Below are 19,817 nucleotides of genomic sequence, written 5' to 3' on the forward strand. Positions count from 1 at the left end.
TGACATCTGCTATGATGGGAGTGTTGCGTGTTATCTTAGAATCAAGGCAATTAGCTCAGCTAATCCTCTGCCAGTTACAGATTTATTTTCTGTAGTACATTTAGCAAGGCAATATACAGAAATTATTTTACTATTTCACCATGAGAAGCTATGGCCAATCCCGATACCCCTTATTGACCTCAATCTATATCTTCCTTTTTTCTTGAAGCCTTTGTGTCTCCTCTTGCTGAAAGCTTCTTTTGTTATTTCCCATGACAGCTGGTCTTCTTGTGCCACAGTCTTACTCTCTGGTTATGCATCATATAATTCCCATATCAGTTAAACATGTTCACAGTTATACAAGAAATCATTTCGGAACATACTCAGAATATTACTTCTGAGTAAACATGAATAGAATTGCATGTAAAGTTGAAATTCTAAGCACATTTAGGAGTAAGTCGCAAATCTCTGAATTACCAGGGTTGCAGATAACAACAACAACAATTTATTTCTTATACCCCACTCATCTGACTGGGTTGCCCCAGCCACTCTGGGTGGCTTCCAACAAAAATACAGGAAAAACAACAACAACATTAACATAAACAGGGCTGCCTTCAGCTGCCCATGTATAACCACAGAATGTCTGCATACAAGGCTGGATCCTTCCTAGGCAGGAAGTGCTGTGTTGGCATGTGACAACCAGACAACATTATCAAGTCAACTTTTGTTGGGTAATTGTGTCCTCCATCATGGAGGGCATGTGTTGCGGTGAGATCACCTAAACTGCCTCCCTGTTGTGGGGCGGGACCATTTGGATAGCCACAACACCCCAATGGTTGCCCCTCAGTTGCTGGGGTAGAAATTTGGCCTGTTGGGTCATCTATTGGCTACCGAGGGGCTATTTAAGCTGCTGCACATTGCTGGGAGCTTTCCAGAGACATGCATCAGATCACCTGCCCTCCCACCCTATATTTAGGGCTGTTATTTGGCCTTGCTAAGCCTGTCTAGGGGTCGTCTGTTTTGGAGCAGGGGCTGTTGGTAAATTCAGTTCCACCTTAAGCATTATACCTTAAGGGTTAGACATGTTGCTGAGATAGTGTGTCACATGTCTATGCATTTCCGTTTTATGCTGTATGAGTTAGTTGCTGTAGGAGTATAGGAGGAGAAGCACTGCTCTCTCTCTCTCTCCCAAGTGTTCTAAGATGCTGTAAATAAAACTGCTTATGGAAATACAAGATGCCTCTCATCTGCCTCGTCTTCTCCGCTAACACTGCTAACCCTGCGTGGATAAGCTCTGCTAATTGCGTGCCCAGGTTACTGCGGTCCCTGGGTCGTGTTCCGTTTGAGACACCGGCTCCTGAAGGGAGAGAAGAAGGGGGGCTGTTGGCTTCCCAGTTTCGGTGATTGTCTCAACAGGGGCCCGGTAGGAATTTTGCCATTTGGCTGGTGCCACTTGGTTTTTGCCTACCGTGTAGCAAATCGTCACAACTTTGTAAAGTTGGTGGTTAGCCATTGGTTCAATGTTTTGTGGAGGGGAAGCACCTCCATCGCTGCTGCTAGAGAATTCCGTTAAAGGAATCCAGGGGCTCACCTTGCTTTTGTCCAAACCCTGTCAAGGGGCTAGGGCCACGCACGAGCCCCTGGGAGCATCTGGGGTGAGCTACGAGATCGAAGCCAGCTTCTTGCTCCCCCAGGATGCTTTCCCTTACTGACCTCTGGTGGTGCCTAGTGTCAGTCCTGTTCCTGCCACAGTGCAGGTTCAGGTAGTCTGAAACCAATGCCTAAGCAACCACTCACATGCTGTAATCAATAAAGTTATGGCCAAAATTAATGCCAAAAACCTTAAACTAAAATCTGTGTCTATTGTGTCTTCATTTGGGGGTGGTTTGGGGGGGGGGGTCTCCACACATAAAGTATGTTTTCTCAACTCAGGTCAGTTCTCTAAGTTGTTTCTGATAATATTCTGTTTGAGCATCCCTCAAACAGATCTATAAGGTAAAGGGACCCCTGACCATTAGGTCCAGTCGTGACCGACTCTGGGGTTGCACACTCATCTCGCATTATTGGCCGAGGGAGCCGGCGTATAGCTTCCAGGTCATGTGGCCAGCATGACAAAGCTGCTTCTGGCGAACTGGAGCAGCACACAGAAACGCCGTTTACCTTCCCGCTGTAGCGGTTCCTATTTATCTACTTGCATTTTGAGGTGCTTTCGAACTGCTAGGTTGGCAGGAGCTGGGACCGAGCAACGAGAGCTCACCCCCTCACAGGGATTCGAACCGCTGACCTTCTGATCAGCAAGCCCTAGGCTCAGTGGTTTAACCCACAGCGCCACCTGGGTCCCTAAGTTGTTTCTGATAATATTCTGTTTGAGCATCCCTCAAACAGATCTATAGCCCTCTCTTATTCCTAAGTGCCTTTGTTTTGAAGAGGTGGGTCCTGCCTGGCTCACCATCTCCTGCTCTTGTGGCCCCAGGGAAGATGGAGAAGGGGACATCTGCCTTGGACAGGGTTATTCCAATCCACTGGTGATTTAGGGCAAGTGACAGTCCTCCTCTTCTAAGGGGACCTCTGGATTAAGGTCTGGACAGGGCTGAACCTTGACAACACAATAGCATCACCATGCTAGTCAATGCTATGAGCCAGTAACAAACACTTTTCTCCCTGAACACTAGCTGAGAAAGCTGTTAAACGCCTAGCAAATTCTGAATTGAGCCAAGAAGTGGCAGAACATTTGTGAGAACTGACATTTTGAAGTTTGAATCCCTTTGATCCTAAGTTAAGTAATGCAAGTCCGGTTCCTCCTGAACAATGTGGGATGGGATGTGCAGGACTGCTGAAAGGAGGGACATAAAACTTCCTCCCATGAACTTTGAGAAATTAACTTATCTCAGGAAGCAAACAAGATTTGCAGTGATTCATCTCTCTCCCAGCAAACTCCATGCCCCTATCCAGGGCTGTCTTACCCATAGTCGCTAGGGGTGCAGGGCACCCGGGCCCCGAGCTCTCAGGGGCACCAGGCTAAGAGTCCGGGGCCCGAAAGTTGAATCCAGGAAAGAGCCCATCTGTCGGTCAGAGCTCTGTGGCGCGTTCTTCTGCTGCAGGCAGCTCTGCGCCACAAGTTCAGGGACGACCGAGCCAGCGAGACACTGAGGCGGCCGGCCAGCTCCGCACTCCTGGGACTGGGCAATCAGGGGGAGTGGATATTTGCACCTGGCGCCACATATGCTTAAGACAGCCCTGTCCCTATCTCACATTGTTCAGGAGCCACCACCACTGCCCCCCCCCCCCGCAGGGAAGAGATGAAAATCTTCATTTCATTAATGCTAACTTCCCTCTTACTGACTAGAGGCAATATTTTTTCTGCAAATTAGCCTATATTATGGCATGTTGTTTTTAATGGCATTTGGCTTTGAAATTTGACAGCCCTCGCATTTTTAGCCTATACATACCCTACAGCTTTTTGACCCCTTCTTTTCTAGACATTGCTCAGTTCTGCATCATTTTTTTCCTGTCCCACAAGAGTTCTTTAATAAACAATTTGTCGTTACACCGATGTTGTTAGCACAAGCTTTGAAAGTCAAGTTGGCATTTGGTGCAAATAAATTGGTTATTAAACAAGGAATAAAAAAACACAAGCAGGGTCATAGTCTGTGTTAACCTTCGGAGTGACATTATTGCCTATGAATAGGCATTTAAAATGAGGCAATATACTTTCTGTGGAAGGCCGGATTTGTTTTGTGGAAGGGTTTAAAAATCCAGGCTAAGGCTGAACAGCTCTTTCAATGCCTGAAGTGCTCAGCATTAATATTGCCATTACTAAACTTCGAGACACGAGTAAATAAATTGTGGAGCTCCTTCAGTTTCCAGAGAGGATGGCATGGATCACTGAGCTAAGTTTAAATTAGAAACTTCGCCCTCTTCAAGAAAGGAAGGTAAGCCATCCAGGATTTCACAAGGTCTTTGAAAACTCAAGATTTGTCCCCTGTCGGGATACAATAGCACTTTTGATCACAGTGCACCTCTGCGCCAAGCTCTTTCGGTTAGCATGCTGAAAAAAATGGAAGATGCTGGAAGGAATGATAAGAAGCTCTGGGACAGCTGCTTATACAAGGGCCATTTTCCTTCTAGGAGAAAACAATGGCATGTTTTGTGAAGAATTTCTGGTACATATATAAATCTTGACCTGCCAGGGTCTGCAAATTGGCCAACAAGGTCGGTCATTCATTCATTCATTGAATTCATATACTGCCCTATACCCGGAGGTCTCAGGCCGGTTCACAGAAAAGATCACAATATATAAAATCAAAATAAGAACAATAACCCAATAACACACATACCCCAAAAGAGCCACATTTTAAAAGGGTGGGTGTCCATCAGGTCAGCCAAAGGCCTGGTTTAAAAGAAACATTTTTGCCTGTTGCCTAAAGGTGTATAATGAAGGTGCCAGGCAAACTTCCATGGGAGAGCATCCCACAGATGGGGAGCCACTGCAGAGAAGGCCCCGTTCTCGTATTGCCACCCTCCAGACCTCTCGAGGAGGAGGCACACAAAGGAGGGTCTCAGAAGATGATCTCAGGGTCCGGGTAGGTTCATATGGAAAGAGGCAGTCCTTGAGGTATTGCGGTCCTGAGCCATTTAAGGCTTTATAGGTCAAAACCAGCACCAAGCACACCCAATCATCCACTGGCACCATTTGTGACATCATGAGGTGGGCAGGAGCATGTGGTTATAACTGGTTTGGCTGTACACTTCCCTGTTCCCGATTTCTCCATCTGTGATGCTACAGTGATAATCATGCAAGAAAACTGCAGTCCTGAATATGAAGAAAGTGCATCTTAAGTGAAGCCAAGGCTGCAATCCTCAGCACCTTTTTATTACTAGAAATTAAGTTTCACCCCAAAAATAAACGTGATTCTGATCTGAATTTAGATTGTTTTGACTATATGCTTAGAGGTGTCGTTCTGTCCACTGCAACAGCTCTGCCCAGAGATTGGGGAAGTAGCTCAAAAACGATGGCTGCAGTTGCATGCTCCTGATGATGGAGACAAACTCTACCAGGCAATTATTTCCTAAGGGGACAGTTAGCTATCACTAACCCAACCTGGTGTTACAGCTCTTAGCATTCCAAGAACTCCCTGCTCGACAACCATGATCACATACTTCGGATCTCAATTTTTAAAATAAATCTCTTCTATAGAATGCTTTCTCCAAAATGATTGTTATATTTTAAAAAGTTCTTTCCACATTTGCCAACTCTGTCTCTACCCTGGTAAGCAGCTGTCAGGGGAGTGTTGCGGCTACTCTCGAGTAAAGATGCTCCAGTCCGCTCTGTCTTTCAGAGTTTTATTGTGCATATTATTTACAGTGCAGAGATATCAGAAAACATGACTGCCTGGTCCGATTCAGAACCCGGCAATGGCTGCTTCCAGCTCTTTGGCCAGCATAAAAGCCTGGGCACCCCAAAGCGCCTCCCCCTAGACCTGCGTGTGGGAGCTCGCCTCAATTTGGGTGCCGGAAGGGGCTGCGTTCCTTCTCCCATCGGAGCGTTGCAGAAGCTCCGGCACCTCACTGCGCTGTCCTTCCCCCTCTCTCCACCCCGCTCCATTCCTCATTCCCTCCTCCTGACACGCTGCTAGTGCTGTCACTGGGTGAAGTGCTGGTCAGGATGACTGGGGGAGGGTCCCTGTAAGGAGTCCCCCTGAGAGCGGCCCATCTTTGAGAAGCAGAAAATTTGACCACCAAATTTACTGAATGAAGCAGGAAGATAGGACTAAACAAATTATGTTGGTCAATTCCTGACCCAGGTCAAGTCTTCCCGACCCAGAACCAGGGCTGGATCAATAAATCAAATTGACTGATAATTATCTTAGTCCTGAGTCAGGTGGATTTGGCCTGGAACCAACTTGATTTGCAGATGACATCTTCCTGTGGCTTATCCAGAAAGCGGTAGAGCTGGCAGGAGCATTTATGTTAGAAAATCTCTATTTTATTTTAGTTTTCTAGAACAGCTGCCTCTAATTCCCATTTAACTGATACTGCTTAACTTAAAAAAAATCCTAGTTTTTTTTAAAGATCCCTATCATGCATAAAATTCCCGAGCACTCCATAAAATACTGTATTGCTTTTTCTTCTTTGAATATCCACATTTTATCTTTCACTAGAGTGAATAACTTCTGCATAACACCCCCCAAAATCTATGAATGATGCAAACTCAAACCAGCTATGTCCTTTTTCTGAACAGTTGCTGTGTCAATTGTTTCCACCCAATTATGCACCCAGAGAAGAAATAATCAGTGTGTTGCAGAAATTTGCCTTTGGTACTTTTCCTTTTGTTTTGTGAATAAATTTCCTGCCTCTCGTGAGCATCAGATGACTGAAAAACGATGAAGCTGTTGCATAGAAAATCCCAAGGACACAGCCAACCAGGATCACTGCTGGTATAATATAAGGAGGGCAATGTTTATGCTACCATTCTTAACACATTGACCCAATTCCCCATTTTCTTGTTCAGTTTAATTCTCCTGTCACTGTTACACCCACTAAACAATGGGATCATTCCACTGAAATCAATCCACTTTGCCTTAATTTGCACTACTGGAACCAACATCTGGGATTTAATCATCTGCAGCTGTTGCTCAAGCAGACAAGTGAAGTGTTTAGAACTACTTCCCTAAAGGGCAAAGTGGAGGATGCACCAATCATGCCTGGCTTTTCAGGGGAAGTGGGGTGAGCGGAGAAAATAAGGCAAACATGCCATGCATAGGTATCAGGCAGCTATGTAGACTCCATGTCTTTAACAGAAGGGAGACTAAAGACTCCTTAATTCTACCCCCCCCACCCAATTCAGCAGAGCACTGATTCAGAGTGGGAGCCCTGTGCTAGCAACTGGAGAAGCAGGCAAGGACTGTATTCAAAGACTGATCTGTGTAGTTAAGATCATATGTAGCTTGCCTTTCACCAGCATATTATTTTTGTCTTTGAGACTGCCATCCTACTCCCTAGTAATCAGGGAAACTGTATCCCTCCAAGAGGGTGCTGTACTCTTGTAACCATTAGCCATGCAGGTTTAGGCTGAAGGGAGTTGGAGCCTGGCAAAATGTGGAGGATTGCAGGTTCTTGGGCTTGCCGATCAGAAGGTCGGCGGTTCAAATCCCCGCAATGGGGTGAGCTCCCGTTGCTCTATCCCAGCTCCTGCCAACCTAGCAGTTGGAAAGCATGCCAGTGCAAGTAGATAAATAGGTATTGCTGTGGCGGGAAGGTAACATAACAATGTTGTTGTTTAGTCGTTTAGTCGTGTCCGACTCTTCGTGATCCCATGGACCATAGCACACCAGGCACTCCTGTCTTCCACTGCCTCCCGCAGTTTGGTCAGACTCGTGTTCATAGCTTCGAGAACACTGTCCAACCATCTCGTCCTCTGTCGTCCTTGTGCCCTCCATCTTTCCCAACATCAGGGTCTTTTCCAGGGAGTCTTCTCTTCTCATGAGGTGGCCAAAGTATTGGAGCAGGCATCCCCAAACTTCGGCCCTCCAGATGTCTTGGACTACAATTCCCATCATCCCTGACCACTGGTCCTCTTAGCTAGGGATTATGGGAGTTGTAGGCCAAAACCTCTGGAGGGCCGCAGTTTGGGGATGCCTGTATTGGAGCCTCAGTTTCAGGATCTGTCCTTCCAGTGAGCACTCAGGGCTGATTTCCTTCAGAATGGATAGGTTTGATCTTCTTGCAGTCCATGGGACTCTCAAGACTAACAATGGGACTAACAATGTTAGCTCAGTACATAACAATGGCTTTTCCATGCGCTCTGGTTTCTGTCACGGCATTCCATTCCACCAGAAGCAGTTTAGTCATGCTGGCCACATGACCTGGAAAGCTGTCTGTGGACAAACGCCAGCTCCCTCAGCCTGAAAGCAAGATAAGCGCTGCAACCCCATAGTCGCCTTTGGCTGGACTTAACCGTCCAGGTGTCCTTTACCTTTACCTATACCCACTTATCTGGAAGTAAGCCAGACTGAACTCAGCGAGGCTTATTGCTGTGTAGAGACAACGCCTGCAGGCTTGCCCTGTCAATGCCATCCATGCTTTCTTGAGTCCCACATAATAATAATAATAATTTATTATTTATACCCCGCCCATCTGGCCGGGTTCCCCCAGCCACTCTGGGCGGCTTCCAAAAAAAAACAGAAATTCTAAAATACAGAAATCCATCAAACATTAAAAGCTTCCCTAAACAGGGCTGCCTTGAGATGCCTTCTAAAGGTCTGGTAATTGTTCTCTTTGACCTCTAGTGGGAGGGCATTCCACAGGGTGGGTGCCACTACCGAGAAGGCCCTCTGCCTGGTTCCCTGTAACTTGGCTTCTCGTAATGAGGGAACCGCCAGAAGGCCCTCGGAGCTGGACCTCAGTGTCCGGGCAGAACGATGGGGGTGGAGACGCTCCTTCAGGTATACCGGACCGAGGCCGTTTAGGGCTTTAAAGGTCAACACCAACACTTTGAATTGTGCTCGGAAACGTACTGGGAGCCAATGTAGGTCTTTTAGGACCGGTGTTATGTGATCTCGGCGGCCGCTCCCAGTCACCAGTCTAGCTGCCGCATTCTGGATTAGTTGTAGTTTCCGGGTCACCTTCAAAGGTAGCCCCACGTAGAGCGCATTGCAGTAGTCCAAGCGAGAGATAACTAGAGCATGCACCACTCTGGAGAGACAGTCAGTGGGCAGGTAGGGACTCAGCCTGCGTACCAGATGGAGCTGATAAACAGCTGCCCTGGACACGGAGTTGACCTGTGCCTCCATGGACAGCTGTGAGTCTAAAATGACTCCCAGGCTGCGCACCTGGTCTTTCAGGGGCACAGTTACCCCATTCAGGACCAGGGAGTCCTCCACACCCGCCCGCCTCCTGTCCCCCACAAACAGTACTTCTGTCTTGTCAGGATTCAATCTCAATCTGTTAGCCGCCATCCATCCTCCAACCGCCTCCAAGCACTCACACAGGACCTTCACCGCCTTCACTGGTTCTGATTTAAAAGAGAGGTAGAGCTGGGTATCATCAGCATACTGATGGACACCCAGCCCAAACCCCCTGATGATCTCTCCCAGTGGCTGCATATAGATGTTAAAAAGCATGGGGGAGAGGACAGAACCCTGAGGCACCCCACAAGTGAGCGCCCAGGGGTCTGAACACTCATCCCCCACCACCACTTTCTGAACACGGCCCAGGAGGAAGGAGCGGAACCACTGCATGACAGTGCCCCCAGCTCCCAAGCCCTCTAGACGGTCCAGAAGGATGTTATGGTCGATGGTGTCAAAAGCCGCTGAGAGATCCAGCAGAACAAGGAAACAGCTCTTACCTTTGTCCCTAGCCCGCCGGAGATCATCGACCAGTGCGACCAAGGCAGTTTCAGTCCCATGATGAGGCCTGAATCCTGACTGGAAGGGATCCAAATGGTCCGCTTCTTCCAGGCGTGCCTGGAGTTGTTCCGCAACCACTCGCTCAATCACCTTGCCCAAGAATGGAAGATTTGAGACTGGGCGATAGTTGGCCATATTGGCCGGATCTAAAGATGGTTTTTTAAGAAGCGGTTTAATAACCGCCTCTTTCAGCGGGTCTGGGAAGGCTCCCTCATGGAGAGAAGCATTTACCAACCCGCGAAGCCCATCGCCCAGCCCTTCCTGGCTAGCTTTTATAAGCCAGGATGGGCAAGGATCAAGGAGACAGGTGGTTGGTTTCATTCGTCTAAGCAGCCTGTCCACATCCTCGGAGGTAACAGATTGAAATTGATCCCACAAAACTTGACTAGACAGGACTCTAGCACTCCCCCGCCCCGGCCCTGCTCCCACGGTGGAGTCTACCTCTTCCCGAATCTGAGCGACTTTATCTGCAAAAAACTTTGCAAAATCATTGCAGGAGATCATGTGGCCCGTACTGGGCCCGGATGGAGCAGGTGGTTCCGCTAAATTGCGAACCACCTGGAAGAGTCTCCTGCTGCTGTTTTCTGCAGATGCGATGGAGACGGTGAAGAAGGTCCTCTTCGCCGTTGCCATTGCCACTTGGTAGGCTCGAAGTTGAGCTCTAGCCCGTGTCCGGTCTGATTCAAAATGAGTTTTCCGCCACCGGTGCTCTAGCCGTCTCAACGACTGTTTCATTGCCCTCAGCGCCGGGGAAAACCACGGGGCTGTCCGGACTCCATGCAATCTGAGAGGGCGCTTCGGAGCCAGACAGTCAATAGCGCTGGTTAACTCCGCATTCCAGCGGGCCACCAGGGAATCAGCTGAAAGGCCATCGACATGGGATAAAACATCCCCTACCACTCTTTGGAAGCCAATTGGATCCATTAAGTAGCGGGGGCGGACCATCCGAATCGGTCCCACCTCCCTGCAGAGGGAAAGGGTTGCGGAGAAGTCCAGTTGCACCAGAAAGTGATCTGACCATGGCACTTCTTTTGTTTCGCTTTTACTTAATGTCAGATCACCAACATCCATAGAGGTAAACACCAAGTCCAAGGCATGTCCGCGGCTATGAGTTGGGCCAGACTTATTCAGGGACAGCCCCATGGTGGCCATGCTTTCCACGAAGTCCCGAGCGGCTCCTTGTAAGGTCGTGTCGGCATGGATGTTAAAATCCCCTAAGACAACCAAGCTAGGTGTCTCCAGGAGCACATCCGACACGACCTGAAGCAGCTCGGGCAGGGAATCCTTGGTGCAGTGGGGAGGTCGGTACACCAAAAGGAATCCTGTACTGCCTCTATTGCCCAACTTCCAGAACATGCACTCAGAAAACTCCATCTTACCAATAGGACGCCTGGTGCAAACTAATGACTTCCTAAAAATCACTGCAACCCCCCCTCCCCGCCCAGATGGCCTGGGTTGCTGTGCATAAGAGAAACCTGGTGGGCAAGCAGCGCCAAGAACGGGCCCATCGGCTTCTTCCAACCAGGTCTCTGTCACACATGCCAGGTCAAATCCTCCATCCACAATCAGGTCGTGAATGGCGGTGGTCTTATTCATCATCGACCTGGCATTGCACAGCAGCACCTTCAGGTCATGTGGGTATCCCTTGCTGATTCCAATATCCGTCCGGTCAGGACCAGACCTGGAGGCAGGGATAGTCCTCAGACAACGACTAAGTCTGCCTCCTCGGTAATGACATGGTCTGGTCTTAGCGTAACTCCTCCTCCTACCCGTGACCACTGAGATCGGTTGTTCCAGTGCACACCCCCCTGTGGAATCTGCCCCAGCCATTTTGCTTGCTGGGACCCCCTCCCGGGCAGCCCTGACCCCTCCCCTTAAAAACAAAATAAAACCTCTAAAAAACAGCAAAGAACTCAACAAAAGAAGAACACAAAAAAGACAATAAAACAATAAAACCAAAAACAATAAAAATTACAAATACACTAAAATTTAACAGATTCCCACCCCCAACTAAAAATCCCTCCCACCTACCACCCCAAACACAATAAAACAATAAAACCAAAAACAATAAAAATTACAAATACACTAAAATTTAACAGATTCCCACACCCAACTAAAAATCCCTCCCACCTACCACCCCAAAGAAGATAAAAACATTAAAAATTCTTTAAAAGGCATTTTAAAAAGGACTCTGTGCTGTTTCAAGTTCCCCTGGGCAGCACCAGCAGCAGAGCGGCGGCAGCAGTCCTTTATGAGGCCTTCCAGGCCCCGCCCTAGACCAGGTGGAAGGAGGCAGGGACAGGGCCTGTGGGCACTCACAGCAGGAGAGAGTCCTGGGCAGCACCAGCAGCAGAGCAGCGGCAGCAGTCCTTTATGAGGCCTTCCAGGCCCCGCCCTAGACCAGGTGGAAAGAGGCAGGGACAGGGCCTGTGGGCACTCACAGCAGGAGAGAGTCCTGGGCAGCACCAGCAGCAGAGCAGCGGCAGCAGTCCTTTATGAGGCCTTCCAGGCCCCGCCCTAGACCAGGTGGAAAGAGGCAGGGACAGGGCCTGTGGGCACTCACAGCAGGAGAGAGTCCTGGGCAGCACCAGCAGCAGAGCAGCGGCAGCAGTCCTTTATGAGGCCTTCCAGGCCCCGCCCTAGACCAGGTGGAAAGAGGCAGGGACAGGGCCTGTGGGCACTCACAGCAGGAGAGAGTCCTGGGCAGCACCAGCAGCAGAGCAGCGGCAGCAGTCCTTTATGAGGCCTTCCAGGCCCCGCCCTAGACCAGGTGGAAAGAGGCAGGGACAGGGCCTGTGGGCACTCACAGCAGGAGAGAGTCCTGGGCAGCACCAGCAGCAGAGCAGCGGCAGCAGTCCTTTATGAGGCCTTCCAGGCCCCGCCCTAGACCAGGTGGGAAGAGGCAGGGACAGGGCCTGTGGGCACTCACAGCAGGAGAGAGTCCTGGGCAGCACACTATGTGTGTCTCATAGTGAATTACTATCGAAAAGTTCATTTTGGACAGATGTGATGATTTAAAATCAAGGTGCTGTCAGAAGAGGGGCTCCCATCCACGTTTTGTGCAGTGGGCCTACTGAGTACTGTGGTACCTCTGGTTACGAACTTAATTAGTTCCGGAGGTCCATTCTTAACCTGAAACCATTCTTAACCTGAGGTATCACTTTAGCTAATGGGGGCTCCCGCTGCCGCACCGCCGCTGCGCAATTTCTGTTCTCATCCTGAGGTAAAGTTCTTAACCCAAGGTACTACTTCCAGGTTAGCGGAGTTTGTAACCTGAGGTGTTTGTAACCTGAGGTACCACTGTATTCTCTTGGCAAACAATTAAAATGTGCTCCTCAAGGGTGGTCTCTGAGACTCAGGCTCCCTTCGCCCGCTGTGTGAGACAGAGAAAGAGATCAGCCACTTCTCCAGAACCCTGTCCCATGCAGCTGTAGTGTGTGTGGAAATGCCACAAGCCACACAGTTAAGGCTAGTCAACTGTGCCTTTTTTGCAAGCTCCCATATGGGACAATTTGATTTTTTGCACTTCCTTGGATTGTATATCAGAGAAACTGTATCTGAAATATTGACAGAAATGTAATCTGCTCATACATATATCTTACCTTTGTCCAGTTGTCTAGTTTCCACCACAATGGAATCCTGTGGTTAGCAGTGAGGGTACCAGCCAGGTGAGAAAGACCCATGCAATTAACCCTATCCACATGGCTTTTTCTTATTTAGAACACACTCCCCAATGAAATGGGGGCGGGTGCTTCTGAATTATCCTCTGACACAACCCAAAGATTTGGTGCTTGGGGAATTGCCTAATGCATGCTCCCTGGATCACAGCTACAGACTTTTTACTACTGATTTATTTATAAAGGTATTATTGCACGGTTCCCATTTCCCCAGTTGCTGCTGGGGGTGGGGAGAGATATGCATTTGTTAGGAAACCGAAAAAATAGGGGGGATGTGGATTTCATTCAATTAATGTTGCCCTCAGCAGTCATTTATCAGAGTGTCTGGCAAATCACAAAGGCTATAGTTTGTAAAGTGGCTAATAGCAATGGGCCCCTTGGTTTTTTAGAATGGCAGCTCACATCTGAAAGGCTTGGGGTGGAACACACAACTTGTTCTGTTGCATCCGGGCTGGTTGAGAGTGTACTGATTGCTCCTTGATGGCTCGTGTTTTAAGTTCAAATGGTCCACAGGGCTCTCCTTCATACACCATTCCCAGCAATCAAAGAAAATGAAATAATGAATAAGACTGCAATTAAAGTGATTCCCATTCCATAATTTAGGACCCATCTTACTGGAGTCTTTGATTTATCTGATTTTATATTAGCTTTCTGAGATCAATTTAGGATTTTCTTTAAGAAACATTTATTTGATGGGGTGCTCTGTATAGAAGGAGAAAAATAACGACAGGCAAAATGTTATCATTTTTGGCTTTTCAGAACCACCCTCTGGCAAAGCAGATCATAATCCCTCAAATACATCAGGCACTCCTGTCTTCCACTGCCTCCCGCAGTTTGGTCAAACTCATGTTCGTAGCTTCGAGAACACTGTCCAACCATCTCGTCCTCTGTCGTCCCCTTCTCCTGGTGTCCTCAATCTTTCCCAATATCAGGGTCTTTTCCAGGGAGTCTTCTCTTCTCATGAGGTGGCCAAAGTATTGGAGCCTCAGCTTCAAGATCTGTCCTTCCAGTGAGTACTCAGGACTGATTTCCTTCAGAATGGATAGGTTTGGTCTTCTTGCAGTCCATGGGACTCTCAAGAGTCTCCTCCAGCACCATAATTCAAAAGCATCAATTCTTCGGCGAGCAGCCTTCTTTATGGTCCAGCTCTCACTTCCATACATCACTACTGGGAAAACCATAGCTTTAACTATACGGACCTTTGTTGGCAAGATGATGTCTCTGCTTTTTAAGATGCTGTCTAGGTTTGTCATTGCTTTTCTCCCAAGAAGCAGGCATCTTTTAATTTTGTGACTGCTGTCACCATCTGCAGTGATCAAGGAGCCCAAGAAAGTAAAATCTCTCACTGCCTCCATTTCGTCCCCTTCTATTTGCCAGGAGGTGATGGGACCAGTGGCCATGATCTTATGTTGTTGTTTTTTTTATTATGGTGAGCTTCAGACCATATTTTGCGCTCTCCTCTTTCACCCTCATTAAAAGGTTCTTTAATTCCTCCTCACTTTCTGCCATCAACGTTGTGTCATCTGCATACCTGAGGTTGTTGATATTTCTTCCGGCAATCTTAATTCCGGTTTGGGATTCATCTAGTCCAGCCTTTCTCATGATGAATTCTGCATATAAGTTAAATAAGCAGGAAGACAATATACAGCCTTGTCGTACTCCTTTCCCAATTTTGAACCAATCAGTTATTCTATATCCAGTTCTAACTGTATCTTCTTGTCCCACATAGAGATTTCTCAGGAGACAGGTGAGATGTTCAGGCACTCCCATTTCTTTAAGACCTTGCCATAGTTTGCTGTGGTCGACACAGTCAAATGCTTTTGTGTAATCAATGAAGCAGAAGTAGATGTTTTTCTGGAACTCTCTAGCCAGAGTAGACCTAGTCAAATTAATGGTCTACCTGTGACTTAACTGGATATTGCTCATAGACCAAAGTTGGCTAAAACTAAACCTTGACACAGCATTGGACACATTCTAAGTAGTTCACACTTCAGGATTTATGAGCAAAAGCATCATTGCCAGCCTCTGTTGTTCCTTTGGGGCAAAGAATGGAGTTACCACAGTGGCTCTCTTTGCATTTTGTAGAACATCTTACTCAGTCAGCTGTAAAACACTTTTGGCAGCCAAAAATACAACTTTGCCATAATATAATTAGATAGAATGCTGCACCATCAATCTGAGTTAGCAAAGTGTTTTGGAAAAGCTGGTAGGGTGAGAACTCTTAAATTTTATGAAACTTTGTTTCCAAGCAGTCTTGGGAGTCCTCTTTTCTTTCCTCGTTTTCCAATTCCCTTCTTTCTCTTCTCCCCCTGCACTTTTACCCTCACAATAAGAAATCCTCTAACGATAGAACAAGATTTATCGCTGATGCCAAAACTAAGAAAAGGGGTCATAATTTCTGATGCTTCCCTTCCAATCTCTCCTCATTGTCTCGCATAAAATTTCTGGACAAGCTTGATAATAACATATTTTTTTCTATACCGAAGAAGCAGCTCAGCATATTTCAGAGTCAGGATCTAACCCTACAGTATACCTTTCAGGCTGTTTGTGTGTTGTTTATGTGACCTTGTAAGCATAAGGAGCAAGTGTGCTACTTCTGCTTAGGAGGAGAGAAGTGGCATTGAATTTAAAATCATTCATGGAAAAAATGACATGTGTGATTTCAGCCCAAGAACTAAGTTTTATGTACCTTTTTTCCTTTGAGGATGTTACACAGAACCATAAAGATCTGAACATGTTTTAAGAAATATAAAATGGGGATGTTTTAATTATTATTATTATTAGTAGTAGTAGTAGTAGTAGTAGTAATACCCCGTCCATCTGACTGAGTTGCCCCAGCCACTTTGGGCAACTTCCAACATATATGAAAACATAATAAAACATTAGAAAACTCCCATATGCAGAGCTGTCTTCAGATGTCTTTTAAAGGTTGTATACTAGGAATGCCATATTTCAAAAAGCTTTGGGGGGGGTGGAGGAGCTATTTTAAAGGACATTTTCCAGAAAATCAACACTTCCAACATGGTTGCCATAGGTTTTCCCTGATATTTCTAGTGATTTCCACAAATTGTGCCCAGAATAGGGAGGTCCTACCAGGATCAAATCAGAAACTAGGACAGCTTCTGTAAATCCAGGAGACACTTGGAGGGTGTAGCAATGCCCCTGTTGACCCACTTTGTTAAGCTGGGTAGATCCAATCACACACACTCTCTAAGGGTCAGTAAAACAGAACGTAGCAATTCTCAGAGTTCAATAGTATGCAGTCTCCCAAGTTATATAGAACTCTTTACCAAGCTGGATGAATGAGTGCCACTTAAGTCTCCAGACTGAACAGCGAATGTGGAAATGGAGTTCCTATACATAACAATTACATTTAAACTGCTGCTTATGCCAGAGGCACATGTGGGGATGGTATTCTGCAAAGCTACGCTGGAACAAACAAAGAAACCGAGTAGCTCCTGCTGAAAATAAATAATTTACAGTTGCATTTAACTTAATGGAAAGAGTGCTGTTGTGCTCCGGTCTCTCTTTGCGGCTTCCCATAGGCATCTCGTTGGCCACCGTGGGAACAGGACGTTGGACTAGATGATGCAATGCTGATTTAGATAGCTTAAGGAGCAATTAGCCAAGCTCTTGGCCTAGCGCAGTTCAGATCTCATTGGTCTTTGGTATGCTTGTGAGCAGAAATAAATAAATATATCAGTTTCCCCAGTAGCAGCAAAGGCGGAGAAACTGTTAAAGGGCATAGCAGGTGACAAACATCATTAGGATCCAAATTTGGCATTATATTCTGTTGGTTGGATGTGGGGACTTTGTTCCTTCCCCTTTTACAAAGTCCCAGCCCTTCAGTTGGGGAAAGGCCTGGACATTGTACATCTACCACTCGCCTTCCTCGCATATCTTCTTTGATGGCTAAATTTGATATTTCCAAAATATCAAACAGGTTTGACGTATCGGTCCATTAGGAAATTGCTGAGGAAAACTTTTAAATACAGCTAAATTGAAGGGTTGGCAAAGGCCCTGTTGCCTTAGTTTAAAGCTTTGTGACATTCAGAAATTTAATGCCTGTTGTTTTCCCCATCACTGCAACTCCATGACAAGAAAAGCAACACATGCCGGGTTTTCTCTTCCTGTCTCACTATCATGCAACTGTTAAAGACGCAGAGGACTTTGTTAGGGATGGAGATGGAAACACTGTCGAACTGTCTGCACTAAGAAACGTTTTTCAAATAAGCCGTAGCTAGTGGTGCATGATAGCCAAGGTTCCATACTTTGTCAAACACACATTGCTCAAACAACAAAGAATAACAAGCTGCTGGTGTTCCATCTTGTATCCACCCAGAAGAGGCATATTACAATAATAGCACCTACTGTTTGGAACAAGAAGGGAGATTAGGGGTGCGCAAAGACACAACTGTTCAGACCGGCATTTCCTGATCAGTAATGTCTGCACACATGTAGTAACTGCTTTATGGTTTAGTAATGGGAGCGGGTGGCGCTGTGGTCTAAACCACTGAGCCTCTTGCGCTTTCCGATTGGAAGGTCGGCAGTTTGAATCCGCATGACGGGGTGAGCTCCCGTTGCCCTGTCCCAGCTTCTGCCAACCTAGCAGTTCGAAAGCACGCCAGTGCAAGTAGATACATCGGTACCACTGTGGCGGGAAGGTAAACGGCATTTTCGTGTGCTCTGGTTTGTGTCACAGTGTTCCGTTGTGCAAGAAGCGGTTTAGTCATGCTGGCCACATGACCCGGAAAGCTGTATGTGGATAAACACTGCCTCCCTTGGCCTAAAAGCGAGTTGAGCGCCGCACCCAATAGTTGGCGTTGACTGGACTTAACCGTCCAAGGGTCCTTTCCCTTTCTCCTTTTTAACCTTAGTGCTGATTTATTGTCTTTGTTGTGTTTTAAATGTTATGTTTTATGCCACTTTAGATTTTTCAATATATATATATATATATATATAAAGCAGTGTAGAAAAATAAATTATTCCCAAAGTTTTTACCATGCGGGAATTCCCACCAAACATGAACCAAGCTTTCCACAGCCCTTCCAACATGAAGGGGGAAAGGAGAGATTGATTTTTGCCAGCCTGACTGGTGTCCAGTGCCTTAGCCCTACTATCTTTGGACATAGGCTCCACCCTGCACCATAGCAAACTAGTAGGCTTCTTACTGACCGCAGCATGATTAATGATAGTTCAGCAATGGAAGAACCAGACTGAAATAGCCCTGAACATACATAGCTGCCAAGTCTCCCGTATTCCCCCGGAACCCCCCGCTTTTCCAGCCGTTTCCCGCTGGCAGCCCAGATTTTTTTTAAAAACCGTAAATCCCCCAGATTCTTACCGGCCCGGGGAGGCTCCTTCTGCGCATGTCTGGAGTCTCTGGACATGCGCAGAAGCGATTGCTGGTGCTGCAACCATTTTGGAAATGGGCAGAGCATGTGTTGAAGCGACTTCTGGTGCTGCTCTGCCCAGTTCCAAAATGGCCGCAGCGTGACTTCTGGTGCCGATCCTGGATTTTTCAATCTGGCAGTTGGCACCTATGCTGAACATATGGAAAAATAATATCTGGAATATAGCAATGTCTGAGCATCTCACCAGACACAGGAGGGCAATTAAAGGCATAACACATAAAGACGCATTCCAAGAAACTTGGACCCCTTTCTTTAATTATGTTAATGACGAAAATCAAGACCACTCAATATTCTCAACGGTGGGGTTACGTTAAGTAATATGTTTGAATGTTGAATGTGTATGTCTAGAGACAGATGTACTGCTGGATAAGTGTTTAATGGTTATTGTATTTGATTAAAAACCAATAAAGATTTGTTTAAAAGGAAAGATTTTTTTAAAAAATGAAATGAAATAAATGGCATATTTATTATGGTATAAACTGCTGTGGAGTAGTCCATGGATGTGGAAGGGACCAAATTTAGCCATCTACGGAGGAAATGCCAGCTGCCAACTGAGGATACTACTTCTCATGAAGTAGACTCCAGTTCCACAAAAGCTTTTCCTATAATAAATGTGTTAGTCTGTAGGGTGTCACAAGACTCGTTTCTGCTGCTAAAGACTCAAGGCGCAGCTCATCCATCTGGAAAGCATTGCAAAGGAAGCCTGGGTGTCTTAGTGCAGGGAAGATGCACAAAGTGACTAAATGTAAATCCAGTTGAAGTTCCCCCATCCCACTAGAGACTGCCTCTAAAATTCATCAGAGTATATCCAGTGGAGGAAATTCACTATTAGTTAAGCCCTTTTCCTAAGGGAAAAAAAATTCTGTTTCTACAAGATCCGTAAATTAAGTCTTTAGGGTTCAGCATGGCTCACTTTACTCGTGTACACAGTCCCCCTCCCCTCTCTGTCTATTCTCATTCAATACCCAAGGCAATAAATTAAGGACAGAGAGGCGATCTTTGAGGCCCGAGTGCACATTACAAAACCCCACATGTAGCTACTCAACTAAAATGTAACTTTAAAAAAACAAAAACAAAGTAGTAGCATCCGGCTCCTATAGCCCCAACACATTAGCAATGTTAGGGTTAGAGAAGCAGAGTTTGAAAGCAAACCAGAGCTTTCTGGGGTTGCTTTATATCAGGGGCCCCCAAACTACGGCCCCCGGGCCGGATGCGGCCCAATCGGCCTCCCAATCTGGCCCGCGACGACCCCCGCCGCCCGCTGCCGCCGCCCGCTCTTACGGCGCGCGGCGCGGTGACGATCAGAAAAATCGGCAAAAAATCGCCGAAAATCCTTTTTG

Source organism: Zootoca vivipara, chromosome 3 (genome assembly GCF_963506605.1).
Source record: "Zootoca vivipara chromosome 3, rZooViv1.1, whole genome shotgun sequence".
NCBI lineage: Eukaryota > Metazoa > Chordata > Lepidosauria > Squamata > Lacertidae > Zootoca > Zootoca vivipara.